This window comes from Chrysemys picta, chromosome 6, assembly GCF_011386835.1.
Source record: "Chrysemys picta bellii isolate R12L10 chromosome 6, ASM1138683v2, whole genome shotgun sequence".
NCBI lineage: Eukaryota > Metazoa > Chordata > Testudines > Emydidae > Chrysemys > Chrysemys picta.
Genome location: NC_088796.1, coordinates 65060276 through 65086535, shown reverse-complemented (window position 1 = coordinate 65086535; position 26260 = coordinate 65060276). Strand labels below are relative to the sequence as shown.

General features: G+C 36.8%; 1 long non-coding RNA gene across 1 annotated transcript in view; it reads right to left on the bottom strand.

Moving 5' to 3' along the window:
- The window catches only part of LOC135972473 (uncharacterized), a 109136-nt gene extending 99388 nt beyond the window's left edge, over positions 1-9748 (bottom strand). The window contains exon 1 of the long non-coding RNA XR_010588930.1: positions 9663-9748. This is a non-coding gene — a long non-coding RNA (uncharacterized LOC135972473). The remainder of the gene's footprint in view (positions 1-9662) is intronic.
- Between the last annotated feature and the right edge of the window lie 16512 nt (positions 9749-26260).

The window sequence follows — 26260 nt, the reverse complement described above, 5'->3', positions numbered from 1 at the left end:
TTCATCTCACCTTGTTCTTGGTCTATTCTTCCTGCCTCTCTGAAATGGTAAGAATTCAAATTCACTGAGCCCTGATTCAGGAAAGAATTGAAGCAATTGTATAATTTTAAACACCTGAGTGTCCCTATTGATTACTCACATGCTTAAAATTTTGCACATGTTTAAGTATATTTGCTGGACTAGAACCTTAATCAAAATAATGTAACTTAAAGGAAGGTAGTTAATCAGTCCAGTACCTTATCAGTTAGGATGGGATCAGCTCTTCCTGCTCCCTATTTCCTTTGGGCAAATTATATAATCTATTTGACAGTTCCTATCTCAGAGAAATCTTTCAACTTTCCTCATCAGGACATGTGAAAATACATTCATTAATGCTTATAGTGGGCTGAAATACTACAGTGATAAGTGCCACAGACAAGCTGATCATAAATTAAACATACATTTTGATAGGTACAAATTAATGCAGTCTCCTTTTTTTATTTTTGGAAATTGAGCTTTAAAACTTGTAGAGTATTTAGAAATGGGTTAAGTGATCTTAATCTGGTCTCTAGTGGAAATTTATCTATATTTAAACCAAATAATCTATGATCAAACAGTATTAGTCTAGCCCGACCCTTAGCAAAGAATGGGAATAGCTGTGTGATATAAGTCATTACTAAAGTAAGTCAACAGCACAGCAGTGTAGAAAAGTTTCCACAAACACCTGCCTTTATTTTATTTGCATGGCCCTAATTAATGCTATTAGTCTCCAACTACCAAATAATCAAATGTATATATTAGTGCTGGTCAATTTTTTTCCCATCAGATACCTTTAATGGAAAATGTTGTTTGGTGGAAAATTGGGTTTCAACTAAATGATTTTTCCTTCTAGAAAACTGTATGTTTTTATGGAAAAAATCCATGAAAACCAAAATATTTCAATTCAGATATTCCACCACAGTGACTCATGAGAGTTTATCTCCTATGAAGCATGATGGCCATGGGACTTCTATGATACACTGCTTCCTCTTATCAAGCTGACAGACCATGGAGATCATGGGAGATGTACTCCACCCAGAGATCCTGGCCTATAGAGCAGAATGCAGGCATGAGGCATGTGAACAACAACTCCTAAGAAGTAATACAGTGGCATTTCCAAATCAAACTATTTTGGCTTTAGCCAAATATTTTGGATTTCAATTTTTCTATGTAGAGTTCATCAACATTTTCTACACAAAAAATTCTGACTAGACCTCAAAACTCTTTCTTTGAAACTGCTGATTTTTTAGTGCCTATTCAGAACAGCTAGGAACTACTTTATATTACATATTGCAAGTTATCTTTTTGTAATGCACACACATCTGCATTAAATTGCATTACAGAAAAACATAATTTGCAATATTTAATCTAATTAAGTGTTCCTAACTGTTCCAAAGTCAATTAAAAAACAACAACAACCAAGTGTGTATGTGTGTAACATATACATATACATATATATATATACACACACTTGTTTATATATATATATACACACACACACTCAACCTGTATAATTGAGTTCAAATAATTAACAGTAAGTCTATCATCCATTTAGTACATGTCATTTGGAAAATCTTAATCTCTGTCTGTAACTGTAGACAGCATTACTAATAAAAATGTATTATTTGGAACAGTAATGTTATCAGTTTTTAAATATGTTGTGTGAATAATATTTTACAATGTCCAGTTTTGATTATGTACAGTTAATGTTAAAATGCAATGGTCCTGCTAAGTAAGGCATTTATGTAAAATCTTGTCCATGACACACAGAGAGCCTGGCCTCCTATTTCCTTGCTCACCACTGTTTAATCCCACTGAACCTCAAGCTCTTAATTAAAAACAAAGATGGATATGCCTTGGTGTAAAAGTTATTTTCATTTCTATCTGAGTGCATTACAGACAGTGATTTCCTGTATAGTAGGGCCAGGTGGAGGCTTGGAGGTCACCTCTGTGTAGCAGCGTGTGCCTCTCAGAACGATGAGAAGCCCATGTTGCTGACTTCCTCAGTGACCAGATGGGCCAAGTCCTGCAGAACATTCAACAGCCATTACTCTGTGCATCAGGCTGTGCAACTGATTTCAAGATAACAGACAAGAAGGAAAGGGTTGTCAGGCCTGACTGCCTCCTGTCAGTGTAGAGGGCTTGGAACAGTGTAATTCAGCAATTTTTTGTCAATTTGGGGGAGGGGGGGAGACCTGACAGGGTGATTCTTTACTTGTCATGCAGTACAAAGGTACAGTGGGAATCCATTCACTAGCTCCAGAGATGTGACTGGACTGGATATAGCAGGACGTCATGATACATGGCTCAATTTTACAGGCAGCTCTCTCTGTGAGGTTTTAGTCTTGTAGACGGGGGAAGTTGAAAGAGCGAAATGAAAAAGGTGGTGGGTTTGTTTTTGTTTGTTTTTACAGTTCATTCATTTAAAACAAAAATAATGTTTTTGCTCTCCAGGAAACCAATGCCTGACAAAAGAAAGGAGGCTATTCAATAGAGGCTGGCTGGCAAACACTGTACATAAGTACTTGCAAACATTGTTTTGCACAATGCCATGAAATTGCTGTGACAGATTCACACCATTTTTCACAAATATTTATAACAGTGATTTTCATTCTCAAGAAAGTTCATAGGAACTGAAAGTCTCTGTAAAATGTACACGAATGTGTTCATGTGAGGGTTCACAACAGAAGTATTCATTCATTCGTCTTGTAATCTCTTCAATTTTCCTACTCCTGTTTATACAAAATCCTATGTGACTCCTGTGACCTATCACACAACAAATAATTTAAGATACTGTTGGAGTGAATAGTTTTAGAACCAATCATAGGATGAAATATATCTGCCTAAAATATTAGGCTGAATTATTTTGAATAGCAAATAACTTTCTAAAAGTCTAAGTCAGTTTATTGGTAATGTTCAAACAGAAAAAAAGGGGAAATTAACTGCATATATTTGCAACAAACAGTTTATCCTGCTCTACTGTAGCCAGTGATACTAAGCAGAAGCAAAGAAAGAACAGTTATGTTTAATGTCAAAACAAAGGGCCTATTCCTCTAGAAGTACAGACATGCCCTCAACTCTCATTGAAGACTTAGGGAGTCGAGGGCCCTTTTCTGCTTGTGGGATCAATTCCAAAACCAGTATAATTGTATTTTATGAGAGGGAGTTAAAATCCCTTAATCAAATATGTGGCAAATACACCATTAATTATATTTCACAAAGAAATAGAAAATAGTTTATCTGGACTTTAGTTTTCACTTACGTAGAACACTCCCCTGAGATGGGATATACTTAATTGGGAAATCCACATTCTTGGTGAATTTTATAGGGAACTGAATTGAGGCCAATGTTATTTAAGGACTGATTTTTTAAAAAAATTAGAGGCCTGATTGCATTCACATTTTGAATGTGTATCTGCTTACCTAGACTGGAATAGTGTGTGAAACTTAGGTATTTTTATGCAAGAGCACAGATAGGTACCTATCTAGCCATTTGTCCATGCAAACACTCACTATGTACACACAAAGTACCTGGATATGGACCTTCTCTCTCTTTTTTTTTTTTTTTTGTTGGAAACTCAGATGTTTTATGGCAAAAATTTCTCTTCAATTGGGACACCAGAAAGTGATTAAATATTGTTCAAAGGGTGATAGCAGGTCATTGTGATGCTAAGAGATGGTGCTTTGTTTTCCCACAAAAGACCTCTGCCAGTGTTGGTCCAACAAAACAACACTGATTTAATTTTCCTTTATAGGCTCTTTCATTGTTTGAAATGACTCTCTCTTCAGACTGGCAATACCATAAGACTTTCATTTTAGCTAAAAAAAAATCATTTTGACTTTTTTCTCTGGCAGACCTTTGTCACCTTTATCTCTTTAATGAGCCAACAGGTTTGATGTGAGCAAAGTAATTTGAGAACCGTTGAGAACAATTTCAGGTAGGAAACAATGTCTTTTAATTGGGATTTCCACTTAACTGAGATGAAAGGTCATTGATTAGGGTGTCCCGATTAAGGAGATTTCATTTGTCTAGGGATATACTTGTGTATAAAATACCTGCTACCTACCCGTGGCTGTTATTAGCAGAATGTTTGCAAATGGAAATTAGGGTTGGTAGGCAGAATTGGGCCTGTGCTTAAGTAGTGAAATGAAGGCAAGACCCATCTGGATTCAAACTTGAAGATATTTTACTATTTAGAAACACTAGACTTTTCACTAGTCCATATGCTTGATTCTGATGTCACTTATCCCAGATTTTCATCTGTTTAAACTTTACTGGGATAAACTGTGTTCTCGGGTACACTAGTATAAATTGGGAATAATTCTACTGACTTTAGTTCAGATTTGCACCTGTGTAAAATTATGGGGGGAGGGATAGCTCAATGGTTTGAGCATTGGCCTGCTAAACCCAGGGTTATGAATTCAAATCTTAAAGGGGCCATTTAGGGAACTGGGGCAAAAAGCTGTCTGGGGATTGGCCCTGCTTTGAGCAGGGGGTTGGACTAGATGACCTCATGATGTCCCTTCCAACCCTGATATTCTAATTGAGATCAGAATTAGGCTGCTTGACTTTAATAGTTAGCACTGATTTACATTTGTATAAATGATGGAAGAAATTTGCCCCATTGTCTCTAACTCATACTATCAAACTACTGCATGTTGTAATTAGTGCAATATATAAATCAACACTCTAATCAGTAAAACAATGCCCAATGTATATTTTCATTTGGCTCAGTATCTTTATCAGTTACATAGGATAAAACCATGAATCAGGAAGCACTGATCAGCAATTGCCATTTAAATCACATGGTTTAGGAATTGGTTATATCGTCATAACCATGAAAATCCACATCCGGCAATAAGTTATTATATATAACCTTAATTATTTGTTTTCATTGCTTCATAAAAAATTAGCAACCTCTAGACTGTAAATCCTGAGACCCATTTCCAGTGCAGACTGAAAAAGTTATCTTGGGTTTAATGGACTAAACACTTCAGGCAAAGTTCCTTCACATGGACGGAAGAAATCTTTTCTTGATGTGCTGCTCTAATTAACCTCATGATAATCTCAAGTGATTTCTAGTTTAACAAATTTATGATTCCATCAAGTATCAGTTTCTGATATAGTAAGGACTTGTTTTGAGAAGGAGGAAAGTTTTACAGGAAATGCCAAAAAATTAACATAATCATTTTGACAGAGAGTGGAGGTCAGGGACATTTTGTACTCTTTACTGCTCAGTTGTTTTTATGGATATTCCATTCTTATGGGTCTGTATAGTGTAGTGAGAAGAAACTTTCTCAATCTAGCTTTTTATTAATTGGTTAGCGGACCTTGAATCTGTTGTTTGGGGAATTAACTAGAATTCATTTAGATTGAGCAAGAATTTCTATTCTGAAATTGACCTGATTGTTACAGGTGTTAGAGTGGAAGAACTGAAAAATAATCCTAATGAGTTTCACAGTTGGTTTCAGACTCTGATGCAGCCAGGATCGATGTAGAGACTTTTGGAATAGAGACATTGGTCTAGATATTCAGATCTCAAAAAGTGTTGCATCCAGCATGGTTGAATTCTTTATTAGACTTCATCTTCATTGATAAAGAGGAACTGATCCGGGAACTAAAAATGAAAGGTAATTTAGGTACAAGTGATCATTACTTCATCATATCTGTAATGTATAAAGACAATAAAGACTTAATCAGGGATATATATACACACACTCGGTGCAGAGGTGACACATTGAGGGGGGGGCATGGAGGGTCAAGTGCCCCCCAGCAGCCACCCGGGCAGGGAGAGGAAGAGGCGGAGCCAGAGCCTCTCCATCCACGCTGGAATGCTACCCATAGCAGCTGCCTGGGAGAGAACCTAGCTGTGGTGGCAACAGGCTGCCCCCTTTGGCTTCCAGGGACAATGGCCAAGCGAGCTGGAGCCCCCACGAGCCCGGGCAGGGAGCATGCTGCCACTCCTCCCCAGCCAGGCTCTTTCCCCATACTGTGCATGCCGGGGGTGGGGGGTAGACGCTCTAGCTTGCTCAACCCCTGTCCTTGGAAATCAAGCCTGGGCAGGGAATGGGCTGTCGCTGCTGCCCCTCCCCAGCCAGGCACTTGGCTAATCTGCATGGAGTAGCAACCGGGGGTGGCTCTGTCCTGCTCCCTTCCCAGGCCTGGCTGCCAGGACAATAAGAAAGAGTTTTCCCAAGTATATTAGAAACGAAGAGAACCCTAACAGTGGTATTTGTCCATTACTAGGTGGAAATGGTAGAATTATCATCAATAATAATGCAGGGAAGGCAGAAATGTTCAATAAGTATTTCTGGACCATATTTGGGAAAAACAGATGATGTAATCATGTCGTGATAAAACACTTTTTCTATTCCACTAGTATTTCAGGAGAATGTTAAACAGCAACTACTAAAATTAGTTATTTTTAAACTCAGCATGGCCAGATAAATTGCATCCAAGAGTTTTAAAAGAGCTGGCTGAGGAGCTCGCTGGGCTGTTAAACTTGATTTCCAATTAATCTTGGAATACCAAGGAAGTTCCATAAGATTGGTAGAAAGCTAATATTGTGTCAATATTTAAAAGGGGTAAATAGGATGACTCAGGTAATTATAGGCCTATTGGTCTGACATTGATCCAAGGCAAGAAAATATAGTGGCTAATACAAGACTTCATTAATAAAGAATAAAAGGAGGATAATATAATTAGTGCTGATCAACATGGTTTTATTTAAAAAACTGTATTTTTTTGGATGAGATTACAAGTTTGGTTGTAATACAATACAAGCATTGATGTAATATACTTAGAGATTTCTGCGGGGAATTTAATTTGGTACTGTATGATATGTGTATTGAAAAATTAGAAAAAATATAAAATTAGCATGACACAAATTAAATAGATTAAAAGATGGCTACCTGATAGGTCTCAAAAGGTGATTGTAAATAGGGAATCATTGTAGAATGGAGTGTTTCTGGTGGAGATGGCACTATGGCATTTAACATTTTTATTAATGATGAATAGGAAAACATAATCATCACTGAAAGTTTGCAGATGACACAAAAATTGGGAGAGTTGTAAATAATAAACGGAATAGGTCACTGAAATGAGCGACCTGTAGAACTTGGTAAGCTGAGCACAAGCAAACAATGTATGTTTTAATATGACTAAATGTAAATGTATAAGAACAAAGAATATAGGTCATACTTACAGGATGGTACGCCCTATCCTGGGAAGCAGTGACTCTGAAAAAGATATGGGGGTCGTGATGGATAATCATCTGAACATGAGTTCCCAGTGTGATGCTGTGGCCCAAAAGTCAAATGTCTTTAGCGTAACTCAGATTTAGATACATAGTTTGTCATTTCCAATCCTAATCTCCATGTTCCAAAGGCAGGTCATGCAGCTGCACATCCAGCAAGGAAGATGTATTTTTTTAGATTAGAAGGTATCACTACATGGTTACATGGTTGGTGGACATATAAATTTAAGTATGCCACTGAGAGCTATTTCTGGCATAAACAGATGTGGTGAAATAGCTAATGGAGAAATTATATGTTTTCCTATTTTGCATGCACCCAAAAAAGTGTAATGAAAATTAGAATGGTTTCTTTTTAATGTGCAACAATGTGCAATACAAAGTATAGATCTGTGTGTGCTGTGCCTGCCTCAGTCCAGCACATTGCCAACTGCAACCCATAATGATTCCTCTCCGCGCATGCTTTTGAGTGTGCCTATTACATCAGTGTCCTTTTTTTTTTTTTTTTTGGAATGTAAGAATAATTCTGTTTCCAAATACTTTTCAATTCCACACACACACACACATCCTAGTTTATAAAATTATTATTGAGGCAGTATTGAACCAGCAGATTCTAGCCTCTACACACATGTGAGTGAAGATGCACTTAGGAAAATATAGCCCATTATACCAACCTCTTTAGGTGTTGTGATTTTACAAGTAGCATGGAAAGTCATATCACTTACTGACCTAACAGTATTATGCACAAGAGCTTGAGATCTTACAGAACCTGCTCCTGGTTTCTGGTTTAACTTGCCTTCACTCTACTGTTGGTACCTCAACCCCAACATCTGGTGAAACCCTGAAGAGGGGCTAGAATAATTAGATCCTGAAAATGTGTATCTAATACTTGCATCCTGTTAATCTAATAAAAGCTCTTACCTTCAACCTTTTGTCATAGATTTATTCCCAAAAGGTAAAGTTAAAGCTTCCAGGGTAATAAATTATGAAAGAACCACAGCTCATAAATTAAGCTTTCATGAAAAGCTACTTACAAATAGGAAGTCAAATTAGTCCATATTATGTGATTGTGTTGGCTATTACTTTAAAGTAAAAGGGAAATTAATTATAGGAAAGAATCTGGAAAACTTCTCATATTATTGCTGTAGTTACCTGCTGGGATATAACTGAAATGTAGAAGCTTGTTTTTTAAAAAAGAATTATTTAGAAAGCCAGCGTGGCTGTAGGAATTTAAGATACTTGAATTTGTCAGTCTGGGGACATTATTTTGCTTCCTTTAACCATAGACCCTAGGAAAGCTTCAGTTTAATATTTCACTCTCGTGAACCTTTTTTATGATAAACACTTGGGTACAGATCTCCTACAAACTTGTAGAAAGGAAATAAATCACTCTCCTTGGCATGCCCCATGGTCTGCCAACACAGTTAGAAAGCTTCTGCAGATGCCATTCCTGGCATCAAATACCAGGATCCCGCAGGAAGCAGAAAATGCCAGGTTTCTTCTTCTGTCTGAGAAGGCTGTGTTTGCTGTAGGAGAACCCTCTGTGCTATGATAAATGCTGCTGTGCTGAATCAGCATGGTGGACAGTTTAACTTTGTGACCTTCTTCAAGTTGACAGTTTCCCCTATAGATTGTCTTTGACACAACCTATAACATAGACTGTCAAAACTACTACAGTAAAAGAGATCTGTATTTATTTTACTGCTTAAGACTCCTACCTCTGTGCAGATCACAGGTGTCTTGCCATTCTCCTGGACAATTTCATATGCTTTTTTAGTTGTTGTTGCTTGTCACGTGTCTGCTTCCCCACTCTGAACTTTAGGGTACAAATGTGGGGGCCTGCATGAAAACTTCTAAGCTTAATTACCAGCTTAGATCTGGTCTGCTGCTACCATTCCCAAGTGGATTCCCTTCCCTGGGAAGCCTTGAGAAACTCTTCACCAATTCCCTGGTGAATACAGATCCAAACTTCTTGGATCTTAAGACAAGGAGAAATTAACCATCCCCCTCCTTTCTCCCACCAACTCCTGGTGAATAAAGTTCCAACCCCCCTGGGATCTTAAAACAAGGAGAAATTAACCATCCCCCCCTCCTTCCTTTCACCAACTCCTGGTGAATACAGATCCAACCCCCTTGGATCTAAAAACAAGGAAAAATCAATCAGGTTCTTAAAAAGAAGGCTTTTAATTAAAGAAAAAGGTAAAAATCATCTCTGTAAAATCAGTATGGAAAATAACTTTACAGGGTAATCAAACTTAAAGAGCTCAGAAGACCTCCCTCTAGCCTCAGGTTCAAAGTATAGCAAACAAAGATAAACACTCTAGTAAAAGGTACATTTACAAGTTGAGAAAACAAAGGAAAACTAACATGGCTTGCCTGGCTATTTACTTACAAGTTTGAAATAGAAGAGACTTGTTTAGAAAGACGTGGAGAACCTGGATTGATATCTGGTCCCTCTCAGTCCCAAGAGCGAACAACTTCCCAAAATAAAGAGCACAAACAAAAGCCTTCCCCCCGCCCTCCCCCACCCCCAGATTTGAAAGTATCTTGTCCCCTTATTGGTCCTTTGGGTCAGGTGTCAGCCAGGTTACCCGAGCTTCTTAACCCTTTACAGGTAAAAGGATTTTGGAGTCTCTGGCCAGGAGGGATTTTATGGCACTGTGCACTGTTACCCTTCCCTTTATAGTTATGACATCACGTGTAGGGTTTTTATCTAAGGGAGTGCATTCCTTGATTGGCCCTATTCTGTCACCTTGACATTACACATGTGTTTTGAATGCCGGGACCCAGTTTCCACCAATGGTTCAGAACAATACTGAAGTTTCTTGCAGTCTAAGCATTATTGCCATTACATTTACTATCTTCTGAGCCTCTGGAGGAATTTCTCTTTTCCAGTTTGGGATCTGTTTGCAGAGTAATACTTACAATAATAACAACAACAACAAGAAGAAAACGTCTCTCATTCTTGCAAGCAAAACTTCACAGGAATATTCTGGATGTGTTTAAAATATCACCTCTTGGTTTCTGAGCCTGAATACCAAGCACTCTCTTCTTTCAGTCTGTGGCTGATTGTGAACATAAAATATTACTTTGAGATAATTTTGATGCCCAATTGGGGCACACAGAAAATGAATGAGGAGGGTAATTCAGACCAGCATCAATATTTAAAGCACCAACTGATTAGATTGTGAACGGTCAAACAGAGCTGGTTAGAAAATGGATCTTCTGTCCTCTACCCCACACACCCCAAAAGTGGGGGGAGGATGGGTTTTAAAAAGTCTTTGCCAATCAAGGAGAAAATTTTGAAATTGTTTGAAAAATAAAATTCTGAAAAAATTTCCTTTAGATAAATTCAGAAAGATTCATTTCAATTTTGACCCATTTTCACTTCTTAATTTTTTGTTTAAAATAATCTAAATTTAGAAATAAAGTAATTTTAAAGGATAAAATAAAAATGTTTTGTTCTGAACATAGCAAAATGACATTTTCAAAGCAGTTTTTCCATTTTTTTCTAAATAAAATTTCATCAAAATAAGTAAGATTTCTAAAAATAATAGTTAGGTACCCAGCAGCCCTATACAGTGCAACAGGAGAGTTAGGCCCTAAGAATGGATTTCACAAAAACCAGCAGCACACTGTGTGAGCAGCTGCCTTGATTAGCCAACAGGGAATGCTGAGGAGAAGGGAGTGGCTTAAACCCCACCCCTTAAAGGGAGTTAGGTGCCTAATGGACCAGAGGGAAGCACCACCCTCCACTTGGAATTCATAGTCGTGAACATGGATTTAGCAGCTTAAGCCAGGTCAGCCCTTGCTTCCCTCAAAAAAAAAAAAAAAAAATGAGGAGAAGATGCTGCTGTCCAATAGCCCAGTGTCTCCCACCTCCCAGATGAGTGCCCTAACCCCTGGGCTATGAGGAACTCTTGGTGGGTTCTCTCAGTCTCTCCTGATGAAGCTGTTCCACTTTGTATAAATACTTAAATATTCATTATGCCTGAGAGAAGATGAGAATGACTGTATAGACATGGGTTTAGGGCATGCATTTGGAAGGTGGGAAGCCAGGTTGCAGTCCCTGCTCAGAGAGTTCTGTAACCACTGAGCTACAGTATATAAGGGGGTACCACAGCCACCATTTCCTCTGGGAGCTGTGCTTTGTGTGAGGCCTGATCTGGTAGACATTTTCGAATGTGACCTCTGAGTATCTACTGCTGAAGGTGGGGGAATGCCTAGTTTGTGTATCCTACTGTGGGTTAGGCATGAGTTAGATGCCAGCCCACAAGACTTAGCCAGCTGTGTACATGGCCACTGGCAGAAATTCAGGAACCTAGGGGACTTTATCAGTGGAAACAGTAGTGCTTAGGGAATTTAGGCACCTGAAGTGTTAGGCTGCAGCTAAGAGTGGAAATTTTTGAGGATCTAAATTTTGGACTTAAGTGCCTAAAGTGCTCGGTAGGTGCCTTAAATTCCTATGTGGATCTAGCCTCTAGAGACACACCCTGCAAGTGCTCAGGGCTTTGAAGAATCAGGCCCCCAACTGCAGCTCGCTCAGAACCTCTGTAGGTTCATAAATTTAATCCAAACAGGTATGTTCTATACTCTGAAAACCTATACCTCTGTACCTAATTCCCCCTCACGTGCATATTAAGTACCCCTCTCCCCATGTGTGCTGTCTAACTTAGCCTATTCACTCTAGCATGTCACAGAAGCATTTTTGCTCTGGGCAAATCTCTAGTTATAATTAAAATATGTACAGGTAAATCTACCACCACTTCATGGGGGGAGGGAGAGGGGGAAATCAAGCTGATTATTGCTTTGCTATTTCTCTTTTCCAGCACAAAGAGGAATTATTATGTAAATGTTCCAATCTCTTTGTCATTGTCTTTAAAAAGAAACCATGGAACAATTAATGTTGCTTGAAAGTGTCAAAAGAGAGGTTGTTTGCTGAAAAATCACTTGGTTTTATATTTTTTCATGCACACGAAAAAAAATAGTAAAGGCAGTTTAAAGAAAGATGTTAGCTAAATTATTATCAGTTTACTACTCTTCATATAATATGATAATCAAAGATTCTTTGAAATCCAACAGGAATAACATCAATATTTGAAATGGGCAAGGGCGACCATAAAATCTATATGTAGTGTAAATAAAGTGGTCTCTTTTGAATGTCCCATACAAATATAATCAATTTTGACTTCATTGATAGAAAATAACAGACAGTGATTGATGTCTTGGCATAATAAATGATGCTTCTTTGTATTACTCCATTATGCACAACCGATGATTGATGGCAAAACTGAAATATCACCATGTATGAATGTTTGTATTTATGTGTGAACAAAGTTTGTGTGTGTGTACTGTATATGTAAGTGGGATTACAGTGCAATGTTACATCATATATATGTATGTATTTAACTATCACACTGGCATGATGTAACCTACGATTAAGTGTGTAACACCAATGTCACCGTGTGTGTACCTGTGTAGCCCACTGGTGACTGTGTGTTACAGGTCCCCCTGTGCGTCTGTTCTGCAGAGGATTTGAGTTGGTTATAGTCCCACCAAGAGAGCTTTAGCTCAAGCTGTAGCAACCAAACTTTTAGGTCTAAGGTTCCCAGTTTAATCCCTCATTGTGTGGCTACTCTGTGCCTCCTCCAGTAAGGTTAGGATCCCAGGGCTTCCTCTCCCCAGGCTTCTTCCTCACAGCCTCTCTATTCCCAAGGAGTAATCCTATAGCCTCCTTCTTTTACTTTCTCTCCTTTAAAAAAAAAAAAGGATGAAGCACACTCAGCCTCCTTCTGCTACAAATCTATTTATAGTAACCAGCCTACTCCTGCCCAGCTGGACTTCATGATAAATTAAACCTGACTCTCTGTCCAGATACAGCCTAGTATGTTGACTGGCCTCTCAGCCTCACATTAACCCATTCAGACATATGTGGGGGTACAAACCCCATCACATACAACATTGGCTCTTTAACTCAAGCTGTAGAAGTTTGTACTTCTAATTCTCAAGGTCCTCTGTTCAATCTCCATTGTCAACCAATATGGTAGGATATGAACATACATGTTATTATTCCATATATATATATATGTTCCTACAGTTTGCTAGGCTCTTCACCTCCTCCTCTGGCCAGATTTTGAATGGGACCTGATCCTATAGGTGACGGGACCATTGGTGAGATAGGCAATCCTCCATGTATCTTTGCCCATTTGTGGATTGCTCTGGGGTTTAGGCAGGAATAGGCATCCCAATGCCTAGAGTAAGGCTGCAGTGCAGATGCCCAAAGGCAGAAATTTAGATACCAAGTGAGTTTAGGCACCTATAGGGTTAGGTGGCCACCATTGTGAATTTCATGGATCTCAGTGGAGCCTAAAATTGGGACTTATGTGCCTAAGTACTTTTGTGAATCTGGGCCATGATCTGTCCCAAAGAGTTCATCTTCTAAGAAAAAAGCAAAGAATGAAAGCAGATAGTTTGTGGTGGGGAAAGGAAGGGAGATCTGATGGCTAGAGGACAAGGGTTAATAGCTATAGGATTATGTATTTGCTGCTTTGGCAAACTGTGTACATTTCGTAGTAGGTAATTTTGCTTTCTATTAATTGAAGCTGTGATTAAACTATTCGATCATTACATTGGATACACAGGATTTGGAGAGTGGGGGTTGGGTTTGTTGTTTTGGGATTTGTTTGTATGAGGTGAGGAGGAATGGTGGGGAAAGGTCACAGCGTTAATAGAGCAGAGGGTATGAAGTCATAGGATCAAAAGAAGGGAAAGTAGGAATAAGAAAAGTGATAGTGAAGGAAAAGGGAGGTTGGGAGAGGAAGAAGATAAAGAGTTTGATGGATGCTGGATGTAAGGAACTTGAAGCAGGGTAACAAGGATCATGCATATTCACAGAAGTGGGTTTGAGAGTCTATTATATTGTCACTCATTGGCTATTCATAGTAGGGGTATTAAAAGTAAAAATGCAATTTATCATGCCAGTGCATCAGTCTCTCTGTGACATACATAATATTCCTACGCAAAAATGTTAATATGTTAAAAATCCAAAGGTATGGAAATGCACAGTTAAGGCATGCAAACAACCTTAACTCTGCCCTGTAGTAATAAAAAATAAATAAGAAAAATAATTATGGAAATACACCAATCTTTAAAAATCAGTATAATCAAATCTAGGATCACATAAAATGCCATAATCATAATCATACAGGTTCGGTATATTCCTCACCCCATCCCTTTCACATAGACTTTTCTCATCCCAACTAAAGCTGAATGAATTTTTTTGACAAAAACATTTTTTTTCAGTGAAAAATTCTGATATAGGTTGACCAAATAATTTAGCAAATTCATATAGATTTCGCCAAATTGTTTTGATCAGAAAGAAAAACCTAAAAAAACCCCAATTCTAATTAAGTTGAAGTGTTTTCTTCTGACATATTCAAATCAAAATATTTTGACTTGATTCAAATTGACTTCATTTCAAAATTTCCTTTTGCTTTATATTAAAAAAAACCTGTGAAATGCTTGAAAACAAAATGAATTGTTGAATTTTGGATTGAACTACATGTTTTGTTTTTACTTCACAATTCATCCAAAATTTTGAAATATTTCATTTTTTGAGTCAACTGGAAACAATATTTTTTCAGAATTTCTAGTGCACCTCAAATTGTGTTAATCGCACAGCTCTATCTCCAACATCACAACACAGCATCATGGGGAGCCAAGTAAGGGGGGAAGCAATCATGTAGGGATGAAGTGGAAGGTTCAGCATGCAGAGGAGTTGTGAAAGGCAGAGATAGGGACAAAGGAGGAAAATGAAGGAGCCATTCTTATCCCCATATTTATGCCCCCCATTCTCTGAAGGAGCTGTTCACTTTGTGCCATAAGAGTCTGACTCCGATGAACATGATCCTAAACATCAATGCAGAACTAGCCTTTGATGAAACACAGGAACCAGTGTGTGCCATGGAACCTGTAAACCTGACTATTGGAGTCAAATTTTCTACCAGTGAGAAGTCTTGGCATGCATATTCTCCCTCATTGCCAGGACTCTTTTCAGACAATAGAATTGCAGCAGGTAAACTGGTTGGATGGGAAAATTCATGAGTGCTTGAATTATCTCTGATGTCACAATGGCCTCACTTAAGAGTAACCTGAGTTATGGATCTGAATCAGTCTGTAATCAGAACAATCTGATATTATAATTTGTAATAATTTACAGAGCCAGACAGAAAAATTGAGATTTTTTTCTCATGGAACTTTTTGCTGGAAAAGTCGTTTGAAATGCTACTTTCAGGAAATTCTTAATTCCATGCAGGAAATTCTAAAAAATGTTACAATATAGGATCTTTCACAATATTTCAATAAGCAGCTCTGAAAATCATAGTGCGTGATCATGTAATTAAAGACTGTATCGTTAGGAATATATATAAGGGAGCCAAATTAATGTTACATAGACAACCTTATCTCTGGTACTTATTTTTGCAACCTTAAGAACATTTTAACTTAACTTTTTTATACATAATAGCAAACAGGCAATATCCCTTCTTTAAGAGCAAAACTCAGTCATCAGTTTCTTTATTTCTAAGAGGCAAGTTTTGTAGAGGATCTGTTTGAAATAGTCCATAATCCATTATTTCTCTCGAGAAGGATAATACCTACTCTAGGTTGTGTATGGGCAGTGAATTTTAAATTAAGTATCTGAGGCTGTTGTATAGGCTATATCTACATTTTTAATGGAAATATCCACCCCATTACTCTCAAACTGTCTCATAGTCAATAGCAAATAAAATATGGACAATTTTAGTGTAAATCTCCTCATTTGTAACCTGATTTTTATATATATCGTTTTTATCCTGTTTCTTACAGCTTCAATTAGATGCTTCTTCAGAGAGCTCTGAAACTTTCCTGTTATTGCTAATAAAATGATGAAATCATCTTCAAAAGGCCTTCATGTTTTACATCTTTTTTGACCTTCATCTCTTTTTCTCATTAGTACCCGTATAGAGCTCCTTATCATATTGGAGGTGCATTCTGGCTCACACTCAGCACTGTGTGGCATCTCTGACAAAACAACAGCGTTAGTTCTCAGTCCTGTTAGATGTAGAATAGTCTCAAAACTGATTTTAATCAGTGGGCATTGAAGGTGCTCTATCCCACATAAGAGGCACTCAGTACCTCAGAGAAGCAGGCCTTTTTCACTATTACACTATAAAATTAAAAGGAGTCAGTGTCTGTTGGTGTTGTACAAACATCTTCAATACTCGAGAACAGAGTTCTCTAATTGTGGTACTTAGCAGTATATAGGTCAAAATTAGGAAGTACACTGGGGTTCAAAGTATAGTATCATAACAAGAATACACTATGCTTACACTAAATTAGAAACATGGTTCTCCAAGTATATTGTGTATTAGATGTGATGTGCTTAATCTGAAAGTCTAAGAACTGCTGGAGTGAGACTTCTGCAAAACGCGTAATCTCAATGAGAAGGAACAATCTGACCTCCAACTGACACTATTTTACCTGTTTACAGCTAATTTAGCAGATTAATTCTGTCTCTCTAGAGAACTGGGGCTCTGATTCTTTCTGCTTCCCCAGAGTCCAGAAAGGAATCTACCATATTACATTTCCACCTGACTGTCATCAGCTCTGCACAATTCACCAACTTCCATGCAGAAGGGCATAGAGGGGGATAATAATGCTGTACTGGTAGACAGAGGCAATAACAAATGCAAAGAACTTCATCAGATACTACTACAAAGATATAGCCCAAGGCATCCCCTGCTGAGATACCTTTTTTCTTCTAGATCTTTCTTCTAGCTGTATATGTTGCAAACTGTTAAGGAAGTAAGCATAATAGGACACGGAGCTCAGTAACTGTTCTGGGTTTGTTCTGGCTGTATTGACTCTTTATATTGTTAGACTCTGCATGCTTGCAGGAAGATCTGCCATTTCCGTGAGATAGAAGAGATGCAGCATGTTACAGAGGAGATGCACACTGTGCTCTCTCACAAAGAATTTGTTCTTCCTTGCTTTGTTTCACTTGATGTAAAACCAAAATAATTCAGACTGAAAATAAAGTTGTTTTTTGTGTATAAAAGGGAGCCTATCACACAGTGGAATTGCATGCCAAATATAAATAACAAGAACAAACCAACTTTAAAGACAACAAAATTATTTCCTACCGGAAGCCTGTTAAGGATGTTATATTTACCGGATGGTCCCATTAACTGGGGCACGGTTATTAACAATTAAATACCATTCTTCCAAGATTGAGTTTAACAGGTGTGGCAATTATAATTAAATTGTCATTTATCACTATGTCACAGTGTCTTTAAGTGGTTAACAAGTAAAATAAACACTGGAATTACTATCTGCAGTCTTCACAATTCATGTACAGTAAAAAGCAACAGAGGGTCCTGTGGCACCTTTAAGACTAACAGAAGTATTGGGAGCATAAAGGTGCCACAGGACCCGCTGTTGCTTTTTACAGATTCAGACTAACACAGCTACCCCTCTGATACATGTACAGTAAGAAATTCAGGAATATAACTATATACTAGGAAACGCAAAAAACAGTGGATATGCATATTAGCGGTTTCATTGCTTGATATCAAATATCTGAAGAGATTTAGCTATAGGTTCCATATTCCTAAAACCATATAGCCTTCCAAAAAGGAACTGAAGAACAGATAAATTCAAATAAACCCTTTGAAGATTTTGCAGACAAATCCACTTACAGAAAAAAAGTATCTGCTTTTGTTAAGATATTGCTTAGCCTATTAAAGGCAAGGACTTTGGTTGAATAGACTGAATCAACTCATTTAATATGGATTTGTATCTTATCTGAATTCCAGTGACTCATTGCTTCTTAAACAGGTAGGAGTACAAATCTGAATATTAATGCAGTAACTGCAGTATGACGTCAAGAAGATTCAATAATAAAACAGACCAAGTGGTCAACTATTAACTTGTCCTAAGAAACATACTGGCTTACTTCAGAATTTATTACTGTGTAATCATGCAAATGACTACTAAATATCACATTCAACTGGACTGTTGAAGTGATTCAGAATGCATTAGATCAACTAAGTTGTATGTAAGTTGTTTAGAACTCAATACGTCAAAGAACAGAAACCTTGTGGCTTTTTAAAAGAGTGATGCTGGAGTAAATTTGCATTCTATTATTTCCATATTATGTCCCCTAGGCCACGGTAATGACTTCAGAAAGCAATTCCAGATGAGTTATGCTTGTGAAAACATGCATACACTGCTGCAGCTCACAGCAACAGCAGCCTTATACCTGTCTGACTAAACTACTGTGACACATACCAAGTGCTTCAACATGCTAGTAAATTATACATGTCTTTAACAAATGTCAAAAAATGAACACTATCAGGCTGGAACACCGGACTTTGTTTTCATAAAGACCTGATATGAAAAACATCACCATACTCCCATTAAGCTCTACTATCATACAGAGTCGTACTTAATCATCCACAGACAGAAAACAGAGTAGCACTTGAGGTTCACTGTGAGCTGTTGCTGCCCCCTTAAGACAAGTAAACATAAATAATGGTAAGTATGCCGCAGTTCCCTGACTACATTTTCTCAAAGGTCTTTCTCAATGAACTATCACAGGATAATCATAATAAGGGGCTTGCTTAGTGGAAGCTGGTGCAACAATAAATCCAGGAATTTTAATGGACTCTATTACAACTGCAATGAAAACCTAAGGTTTAGATTAAGGACCTTAGAGAATAGGAGAACCAGAGACCTTCAGTGAATTCATGCTAGCAGCTTTAAGATAACAAAGCTCAAACTGTGAAAACAAAGGTACAGTTAACATTATTCAATCTTTAAATGAAAGTTACTAGCAGAGGGAGAAAGAGACCCAGTTTCTCTCTATTCACTTTAGAATGACATACTGCACGGCAACCCAGGTAGGCCATGAGATGATAATCTGAAAACTATAACAAGGATAAGTTATTAGCACTTTCTATTCCTTTAACCTTTGTCAAGAGGTCTGATTAATGTTTGGTCATTTGCTCCTATCTTTAAATTTTGTCTAAGGCTCTGATATTAGATGTGCTTTAAAATGGAATCAGTGTAATATTTTGATCTAGACTGATGTTCTTTATTTTCATGTGGATGTTCATTCTACCCCTTTGATTCAAGCTTGCCCAGATGCAATTGTGAGAGGAGAAGATTAGATACACTAAGCATCCAGAGGATCAGTATTGTGTCTTTAGCTGGTTTTACACAACCAACATAATATGAAGTAAACATTTGGGCACAATGGGATCCAAAGAACCACGTTTACTGAATATACAAAATTGAACATATACAGTCAGATTCTCTGCTTTGCCTAGTTTATGCTGTGCAAAGCAGAGATGGGATTCTGTAAGCAATGCCAGCTCTGAGCCCACTTAGGGACTCCTCCATGCTAACAGAATTCCCAGCTGTGGGCTGCAGCTAGTCTCTGCTCCCTTACCACCATCTTGAATAGTGCAAAGGGAGCAGAGCAGGGGAGAGAATCTGCCCCAGAATGTTGAAACTGTCTGAATACAAACACAACAAGGAGTCTGGTGGCACCTTAAAGACTAGCAGATTTATTTGGGCATAAGCTTTCGTAGGTAAAAACCTCACTTCTTCGGATGCATAGAGTGAACCCACGAAAGCTTATGCCCAAATAAATCTGCTAGTATTTAAGGTGCCACCAGACTCCTTGTTGTTTTTGTAGATACAGACTAACACGGCTACCCCCTGATACTTGAATATAAACACATGTTACAATGGAGATATGCAGCATATATGAGACCCTACAATTTTCATTTTAAAAACAAGGATTTAAAATACATTAACCTATTCCTGTAACACAGATTCACTAAAGTGGGAAAGGGAACAAACAGTTCCTTTTGTTAAATGTTATTTTTATTGGGGTTCACCCAGATTACACTGTAAATACAGGGTACAGGAGAAAAGCAACATAGGGACCAGGAAAGAAGTGACATGTTGCTGCTGATTATCTTCCTGTTTCATGTTAAAAATAATATATGTATTTTTAGCTTCTAACCCTAGTGTGTGTTAGGAAATATATTATATCTTAGGTATAAAAGGTGAACAAATTAATTTTCTCTAGCTAGTGTTTTTTCCTCTCTGTTTGGACAACAAGAATACTCTAAACTATTATTTTAGAGACTAACAAATTTATTAGAGCATAAGCTTTCGTGGACTACAGCCCACTTCTTCGGATGCATATAGCTTTCATGAAGTTGATGGATTTCCACTCCATACGGCTAAATGCCGTGCCTTGCATAATGACAGGTTTCAGAGTAGCAGCCGTGTTAGTCTGTATCCGCAAAAAGAACAGGAGTACTTGTGGCACCTTAGAGATGCCACAAGTACTCCTGTTCTTTTTGCGGATACAGACTAACACGGCTGCTACTCTGAAATCTAAACTATTATGTATTTACTAGAGCTGAACAAATGAAACAAAAATATTTCTGAGAATAGTTGTGTAAGATCAAAAATGAATTTTATTGCCCCATATTCACTTTCAATAAAAATAATAATTGATTTCCTGTTTTACTAGCATAATAACTTAAACCTCCATTCAGGAAACAGATACAATACCACATAAATTCCCTAAGTATTGCATGCAGAGTGAACTTTGAAAATTAAGGTTTTGCAATTGAATATGTAAGTCAATTTGTTTTTCAGGACCTGCCCTATATCCAGCATTTAAATATGTGGCACACCTCACATGCTTAAAGTTAATTTTGAGCTTAATTGCTTTGTTAGAGCAGGATTTATGTATGTCAGTCACTCAGGATACAAAAGTACGTGAATTATATAACACAGATCAGACTGTAAATATTTATAATAAACTTTTGTGAAAGATAATCAGAGCATGAATTATTCTTTAAGAAATATGCAAATAATTTTAAATAAATAAATTCTAGACTTTCACAACATGGTCATGGACACTTCAAAAATAGGGAAAAGGGCAAAAATGATTGTATTAATTATTTCTTGAGAATTATTCAAACTCTAGTAATTATCTTAATTAAGTCAATGGACACAGGATCAGAGAGGGAAATGTTGAACAGTTGTAGCTTAGCATTATTCACTATGGACACTGCATTTGTGCAAGAGTAGTCCTAACTATATTGTTTCTGGTATTTCAAGTTGTGCTATATGTTGTTTTTGTCACAGAACATGTTATTCCTAACCCATTTTTCTCCCCCTAAAAAGAATTAACAATATATTTTTCAGCTAAGCCACATTTTTGTTGTTGTTTTATTCATTTAGTGGTTTTTGTTTCTCTTTCCCAGATAGTGTTCATTTCTTCCTGTGTTGTTATTCTTTCTGCATGCCCTTTTATTATGTTCAATCTAGCATTTGTGACATTCTGCATATTTATAATAGCATGCACAATCTGAGTGGTTTTGTTTATCACAGTAAAAATTCTAATTGGTTTGAGTTTACCTTTTGAACTAGGAACATTTTAACTTATTTGCTTGGTGTTCTACTGTCTCACAGTTAAGTATCAGAGGGGTAGCCGTGTTAGTCTGAATCTGTAAAAAGCAACAGAGGGTCCTGTGGCACCTTTAAGACTAACAGAAGTATTGGGAGCATAAGCTTTCGTGGGTAAGAACCTCACTTGTCCATAGTCTTTTTTTAATGTAAGGTTTGCTGTGCTAGTACTTTCCTTTGTATTCCAGATATTAACTGATAGACAAATCTGTCCCATGAAACCTCTTTTAAAAGCTATCCAAACTTCTCCTGTGTTGCCATTTTAAATCTGTTGAAAATTGTTGATTCATGTTCATGGTCCTGTAATTAAATTTTGACCTTTCACCTTATTATAAACATCCTTGGATTTTAATGCTCTTTAACCAAAGCACAGGTTTCTTCATAATATTTTGACACTAGAACATTTGGAACTAATCAGAGCGGGGCAACATTTTTCGACCTAAACTTTGTTTTGGCAAAAAAAAAAAAAAAATGCAGATTCATTGCCACCAAGAAGTATAATGAATTTTGTCCATTTCACCATGTTCTTTTGGTAAATAAAAACCTTACAATTTTCAGTTCAAAAAGGCTTTTGTTTCAAAATTTCCTGTGTGGTCATCTAAGTGTTTTTAAAATGCTTTAGGGCTGTCCAGAATTTGGCCATTAGTTTGCATTAGCTAAAATCTTTTCATAGGATGTTCTTGGTTACTTCTCTGGCTGTTCCAAGCAGGTGGTTTGATTATAAAATGTAGAATCCCCATAAAAAGTGAATTAGCCAAGTACCTGACTGTAACTCCTTTTATTTTAGTTTTTATAAAATATTTGAATTTGTTTGATCAGCTTTTCTCTGGTTAGTTTTTTTTGTTATAATCAAATGTTTGCTGCAAAGCTTAGAGCAGGGGACCCAAACCCTTGCTCTATGTTTTTTTCTCAAAGCTCCAGCTCCTGGATTCATGTGAGTAAATGTGAAGCTCAGCTTTCATGTTTTAAAAAGTATATTTCTGTCCATTATGTTGTAGGGAAAAGTTTGAAAATGTGATTCAAGTGCACTCTAAAAGCTCAGAAACCAAAAATAAAAATAAAATGAGCCCCAAATTTACCCTTTCTTAAAAATAACGTGATTTATAAGCCAATCTCATGATTTTTGAGGCCTGACTCATGATTTTTGAATGTTTAGGGTTGGCAATACTGGCGTAGTCCTTGTGCTTTGTTGGCAGATGGTGTAGTTTAGTACAGCCCTTCTGAACTACTCCAGGAACTAGGCCAGCATAGAACCACCCTCAAGACTGGGAGATGTCAATGTTTTTTTGGGCTCTCTCTCTGCAGATACATGGAGTTGCTTAATTAATCCATTCTATAAAGAGGTGCACTCAAGTGACAATCTTGAGCTGGTCAAAAAACAGTAAACTACTTCTTGATTTTTTTTTTTTAAAATGTGACCAATTTTACAAAATTACATTTTAATAACATTTTTTGTCAAAGAATTTCAAAAGCGAAAAATTCTAACCAGTTCTGCAGCAAGTTAAAAATCTTGAAAATAGTTTCATTTCTTTTCATTACAAATTTGAAAATTACCAGCTGTAATAATAATGATCTCTACCAAATATCGACTGTTTTTGCCAAAAATAAAAATTGTTCAGTTTTGTAGAATGATTTGAAATGAGTGAGAAACGGTGTTATGACAAATGGAGAGTAAATCTCACCATATACTGCATTTCTAATTAAATAGAAGAATATAAAACTACTTTTTCTTTTTGATCCCAAGATAATTATATATGCCCTTTCATCTGCTTTTCCAAAATTATACACAACTAAGAAAGGAAAATTGTCCTTAAAAGTTTGTTTTCACTTTAATTTCTGTTTTTATTACACCATGGAGATGCTAACTGAAGCTTTTTCAAAACTAAATTTACACTTGGAACAAAGCAGCAATCAAAGACCTGCAGCAAGAGCACGTTTTCAGTTGATACGTTTGACATGATTGTTTATTTGTTCCGTGAAGTTACTGTTTGCTTTTGACTGGCATTCAGTTTGTGTTTTTCTTTGGTTGCAAATGTTGACATTGCTGGATTTGAAAGGGTTTTAAGCAGCTCTGTTCCATGTTTTTAGATTTATTCAGATATACAGTTATATAGTCTTATAATTTCATGAATTTCTCATCTGTAGCATGTATATTATCTTCTTCAAATCTCTGTCCTTCTCACTCCACTGTTCCATTTTATTTCTTAAGTAAGAGGAATGGAAGCTAACACTTTCTCTAAAAACAAATTGGAAAAATATAACCATCGTGAAACCTGACTCTTTTTTAGCACCTTCCTGATTCCTATTTTCATAAATTCTTCAAATTTTAACCCATAACTTTAATAAGTAGTATCTTCTCCTTTAACACTTAATCATAAACCATACAGGTAATTTGCACAGTACTTGAAATAGCAAGTTAGATGTGATTATATCAGTGTGAGTTCTTGATGGCACTAATTTACTGCTGTGACACTGTAAGAATACCTAGAGCTTCACATCCTGAAAATGTTGCCTCTTGTCTTCTATAATTAATCCATTCTACAAAGAGGTGCACTAAAGGTTCATGAAATCAGGCTAGTGTTCCCAAATAACACTACCACTTTGAATATCTTATTTCTAAGGAGCAAACAGATATTTTGGGTTTGAATAAGATAATATGTTTTAGAAAGGTTTTTTGTTTGTTTGTTTTTTAAGAAAGGTGTTTGTTGGTCTTCTGCTGAATTCTTGCAGTGCAGACACAGTCAACCTGCTCTTCTACACATAAAACTTCTCCTATACTGCGTAATAGGACTACTCTGTTTTGTCTGGGGTTATTTTTATGGTATGATCCTGCAAACACTTCATATTGAGTAGAGTGGTTATTATTATTATTTATTATTTCTTATTTATTTAATGTGATTGAATCCAAATGTACTAAGTATTTTTCAAATACAGAGGAAGACACAAGTTTCTAGGAACTTTCTAAACACAAAGACATAGACTCCAGCCCTGAAGAGCACAAGCTGTCTATATTTAAAAAAAAAAGTTGATTAAAGATGGTATGCCCTCTCCTCCTCAATAGTAACAATATGCAGGATTGTATCATTTTCTAAAAAGAAGTCTTTGCAGCAATCCACATGATGAACTATGGATACAAAGTGAAAGAAAATAAAAAAGAAGCCTACCAGTGATGATCATATAAAAGGAGCAATAGTGAAGAAGAGAAAGAGAGAGAAAATGAATCAATTAGCATTCATTTATCTCCCATAGTTGCTTCAACCTTTTTACTCCCTTTTAAAGGCCTGGATGGATTCTCCATTTTGTTTATGTGATAAGGCTTACTGATTTGTTATTCATTTTCAAATGGAGGCTAATTGATATTGATCTCCATGCCTTGTTTATTATCATTGTGTAGAGAGGAAATAAGTTTAAGGGTGGTATATCTGGAGTGAATTGTGGTCCTGAAGGCAAAATCAATACACTCAGGAAAGGTTGAAGAAGTGGATATGCTTGTAGCTTGTTGTTCTTAAGGGAGATATACTTGGGGATAGATCTGGGTGAAAATTTTCACTCAAAATTTTTTAGATGAAAAATGCAGATTTGGTTGAAAATATTTTGTAAATTTGCCAAATTGTTTTAGTTTTTAAAAAATCCCCTACAATTGAACTGTTTCAATATTTTTGAAACTGAATGTTTTTTTTATTTGAAACTACTTTTAATTTCAAATTTTACTTCAATTTTTTAAAAAAAATTAAACATAGTAAAACTTTGAAAAAATGAACCAAAATATTTATTTTTGGTTGGAGTGAAAAAAAAAATTTAAAAATAAATCATTTCAGGTAGACACCAAAAAAATGTTTCTGATTTTTTGGAAGAGCCAGAATACCAATCAGTTATTCATACAGCTCTAGTTCAGGAGCAGATGTTGGCTGCTTAAATCATGTAAATTTTCTGAAGAGCGCTATTCATTTCCATGTTTAAAAAAATATAAAGTGCCAGTTTTTGAATATGCAATGTTTCTGTAGCTGTGTTGGTCTCAGAATATTAGAGAGACAAGGTGGGTGAGGTGATATATTTTATTGGACCAACTTCTGTTGGTGAGAGAGACAAAAAGAAGAGCTCTGTATAAGTCCAAAAGTTTTTCTCTCTCACCAATAAAAATTGGTCCAATAAAAGATATTACCTCACCCATCTTGTCTCTCTAGCTTTTGAATTATATACTATCCAATGTATTGAATATATGGAGGGAAACTACAACCTGCCTGACCATAAACACATGTAGAAAATGTGGGTGTTGGAAAACAATCAAGAGTATGAGGAGGAGCAGGAACTGTCACCAAGTGAGTAGGGAGAGGCAGCCACTGGGACAGAAAAGGCAGAGGGTCAGCCAGTGGGTGTAGGTGCATCCAGCATGAGACAGAAATGCCAGGGAGTGAGAGTGGCATGGGTTGGGATGGATATTTTGGAAGAGTAAGG